At 37.6% G+C, this 4,518-nt stretch overlaps 1 long non-coding RNA gene across 1 annotated transcript; it reads left to right on the forward strand.

The window, feature by feature from the left end:
* The first annotated feature begins 805 nt into the window (after window positions 1-805).
* Window positions 806-2,045, forward strand: LOC145553076 (uncharacterized). The gene is made up of 3 exons (XR_014089262.1): window positions 806-1,007; window positions 1,515-1,582; window positions 1,973-2,045. It is a non-coding gene; the product is annotated as an uncharacterized LOC145553076 (long non-coding RNA).
* Window positions 2,046-4,518: the final 2,473 nt, after the last annotated feature.

Below are 4,518 nucleotides of genomic sequence, written 5' to 3' on the forward strand. Positions count from 1 at the left end.
CCTCTTAAATAAAGAAAAATGTATGATAAACTATTTAACTTTGAAATATTGAATGAAAGTTACAAAATATTACTCAAATAGTTTTTCTTGTTCCTGGAAAAAAATCAGACCTTGTGTGCTTCAGAACAAAATGGAATTCTCCTTTGTTGTATCCCTCCTCCTCTATCAACTTGGTACAATCCGACAAGTCCAGGTGCAAGCCATTATATTCATTTAACTTGTTTCATTTGTTTTGCGTGGAGAAAGAGGTAAGACTCATACAGAATCTCTAAGACATTTAAGTACATATAGTTTAGTAATTTGCAGAATGTTGTAGGTTACTTGATGCTTGGATACACCAAAGCATCTGATTTGCAGCAGTTTAGCTAGTAATTACCAACCATGTTAGCCAGTGTACCAGAGTTTAAAGGGAAGGTGGCTCACTCCAGAATTAGATAAAACTGTATATGGTCATTTTCTGTACATCAGTGAGTGATATTGTTTCACAGGCACAAATTATCCTAGATAGTAATCATTAGTATTAAGATGATGTTTTAATTTTTTAAAAGATTTTGAGAACCTGTCAATAGAAAGTCAATTATGTAGAACTGTGTACTTCAGTACATCATTTTCGCATAAAATAACACCAAATCATATTATGTACAGCAGGGGTGTCAAACTCAAGGTCTGAGGGCTGGTGTCCAGCAACATTTAGATGTGTTTCTGATGTCACATGCTGGATCAGATGGATGGTCATCAACTTGACTGCACTGAGAAGCTATTCAGTAATATACTTAAGGTGTTTAGACCAGACAGAAATGTAAAAGTTGCAGTACACTGGCCCAGGAGGCCTGGAGTTTGACACCCCTGGTGTACAGTATCATGTTGGAATCATGTTTGCTCTCTGAGACCTCTTTGCTGACATCTTCTGCAAAGATCAGAGAATGTGTTGCTGAGTAACAATTGTTATTGCTCCTTAGGTGAAGATAAAGAAGGATTTGATGTAAAATACCCCAATTCATTTAAAGGTGAGTTGTGACTTATTATGCATAGGATTCCAGTGTTTATTAAAGGATTGTTTTTCCTTTGTTTGCTTTTTCACTTTTAAACTATTTTTATACTACACATTATTAGCATAGATCATGTTCGATGATCATTATAATCAGAATACCTTTCTTTTCCAAAGGAGACAAGCAACTGCTCAAAATACAAAAGCTTATATTATATATATATATATATATATATATATATATATATATATATATGAGGACTGAGTTTTGAAATTACAATTACAAAATAATGAGTTGCATTCAGTTGGTTTAAGTAACCACAGAAAGACATACATTTAGATCAATTGACTGATTTTGAAAAATATTCATTTCATTTGCTACTATTTGATATATCTGCATTGTTTAAAGTTTATCCTACTTATTATGTGTACCTACAGGTAGAGGTGTGTTCAGCTAAAGGTGCTTTGCTCATACAGTTGGTGGACTTTATTTATGGAATAATTCAGTGTACATCCCTTCATTCAGATTTCCAAAGTTGAACCGTCAGGCTGGTGATGTGGACATGCGGATCCTGTTCAACCAACCCTCCAGAGGTAATTTTGGTCTCCAACGACCAACTTATTCTCTAAAATAAAGTAATTGAAATGATATTAAATATTGTTCAAACACACATGTGTTGTGTAATACTAGATATGTTAGCTGCATAAAAAGGAGGACTGAGTTTGGAATGACAAATATAGAAGAATGAAAATTACATTAGAAGCGCACATACACACAGTCCTGTGTAATACTCAAAATGTAAGGTGCAGGAATAGGGAGGACTGAGTTTGAAATTACAAGTATAGAAGAATGAAAGTTACATTGAGGAGCACACATACACACAGGTCCTGTGTAATACTCAAAATGTAAGGTGCAGGAATAGGGAGGACTGTTTTCTACATTGGGAACAAACTCGCATATAGTGAGTGTTCTTTACATTTCAGATTTCTAAAGATGAACTGTGTCAGGCTGGTGACGTGGATGCATGCGGATTCTGTTCAACCAACCCTTGCAGAGGTAATTTGGTCTCCATCGACCAACTTATTCTCTAAAATAAAGTAATTGAAATCATATTAAGTACTGTTCAAACACATAGGTGTTGTGTAATACTAGATATGTTAGCTGCATAAAAAGGAGGACTGAGTTTTGGAATGACAAATATAGAAGAATGAAAATTACATTTAGAAGCGCACATACACACAGGTCCTGTGTAATACTCAAAATGTAAGGAGCAGGAATAGGGAGGACTGAGTTTGAAATTACAAGTATAGAAGAATGAAAGTTACATTGAGGAGCACACATACAAACAGGTCCTGTGTAATACTCAAAATGTAAGGTGCAGGAATAGGGAGGACTGTTTTCTACATTGGGAACAAACTCACATATAGTGAGTGTTCTTTACATTTCAGATTTCTAAAGATGAACTGTGTCAGGCTGGTGACGTGGATGCATGCGGATTCTGTTCAACCAACACTTGCAGAGGTAATTTTGGTCTCCATCGACCAACTTATTCTCTAAAATAAAGTAATTGAAATCATATTAAGTACTGTTCAAACACATAGGTGTTGTGTAATACTAAATATGTTAGCTGGATTAAAAGGGAGGACTGAGTTTTGAAATTACAAGTATAGAAGAATGAAAATTACATTTAGAAGCACACATACACACGGGTCCTGTGTAATACTCAAATGTAAGGTGCAGGAATAGGGAGGACTGAGTTTTGAAATTACAGGTACAGAAGAATGAAAGTTACATTGAGGAGCACACATACACACAGGTCCTGTGTAATACTCAAAATGTAAGGTGCAGGAATAGGGAGGACTGTTTTCTACATTGGGAACAAACTCACATTTAGTGAGTGTTCTTTACATTTCAGATTTCCAAAGATGAACTGTGTCAGGCTGGTGACGTGGATGCATGCGGATTCTGTTCAACCAACCCTTGCAGAGGTAATTTTGGTCTCCATCGACCAACTTGTTTTCTAAGATAAAGTCTTTGAAATGATATTAAGTACCAGTGGTCCCCATCCTTTTTATCACCGCGGACCGGTGAAGACTTGGCCATTTTTCTGTGGCTCGGGTTCTTCTTTTTTTACCCCGAATTTCCCCTTACAACAATCTTAGAACGTTGCTTGCGATAATCGTAACCGTTCATCCTGCCATCTATGGCATGCTAAGACTGATCGCATCCAGTCGTTGGAACATTGGGACTGCTCCGATCTAAAATCGGGCATATTCTCACAGCTTGTAGGGTTTTCCTTGATTGGGAGCTAGAACTCAACCTGTTCAATTTGACAGGCAGCCAATCAGAAAGCGCTGTGACGTAGCTCATGGAGGGGAATCCCAAACAGCTGAGCTGACATGCCCAAAATGAGTCCGGTGGACATCGGAGATATGTGGAAACAGCATGAATGTTTATTCAGCATTTCGTACAAAGAATATCCACAGAAATGATGACAAGTGGAGTTGGAGCAAAATTGCTACCACAGTTGATAAACCCGGTAACTTTTCAGCTATCCATCATTAAATTAACGTGACACAAGGCTATTCATTCAGTCAAGGCTTGATGCTTACACTAGCTATATGCATTGTAGGTAGATTGTAGTTGTGACATCATTTTGTACTAAAGCCTGCTCACATGGCAAGATTTGCTCCTGTTATGTGGCTGGACACACAAACCTGTTGTACTTTTATCAGCTCTGTGGTCACAGAATTTGGAAAATCGTCTGACAATCCTAAAATCTTGCCGTGTGAACCACACTTAAGACTTACAAGCTATACTCCTTGTTTCTCGTCTCGATCACTGCCATAATGCTCTCTGACTCTAGTCGCTATGCTAACGTTCACACATCCCTTCAATATAAGATTTGAAAATGCCACAAAAACAAATATTTATTTTCATGAAAATTTTAACTTACGACAATGACAAATTAATGGGAGTCCTGAGCTTGTTTCTCTGCAATGAGATGATCCCACTTTGGAAATGATGACACACAATGCAGAGGGTGTAATGGCAAAGCAGTTTGAAGCTCCATTGCCTCATTTGTAAGCCGGTACATATTATGCAGAGTGGGCTTGGAACATGGGAGTCACCTACAAGTCCAGGATAAATCCACTCTCCTGTCTCTGGTCCTTTTCCCCTTTTCCAAAGAAACTTTCCAAACATATCGCTTTCTTACTCATTGTGGGCTCAATGTTAGTGAGCAAGACATAACCGAGAGAATCCGGTTAAAGGGTTTTCAAAATAAACGATCCTCCATACTCAGACAATATGTAACACGAAAATATTTTTCTTGTGCGGCCCGGTACCAATTGGTTCACGGACTGGTACTGATCTGCGGCCTGTGGTTGGGGATGACTGTTAAGTATGGTTCAAACACACAGGTCTTGTGTAATACTTGATATGTAAGCTGCATAAAAAGGGAGGACTGAGTTTTGAAATTACATGTACAAAAGAATGAAAGTTACATTTAGAAACACACATACACACA

Source organism: Poecilia reticulata, chromosome 10 (genome assembly GCF_904066995.2).
Source record: "Poecilia reticulata chromosome 10, P_reticulata-male-v2, whole genome shotgun sequence".
Taxonomy (NCBI): domain Eukaryota; kingdom Metazoa; phylum Chordata; class Actinopteri; order Cyprinodontiformes; family Poeciliidae; genus Poecilia; species Poecilia reticulata.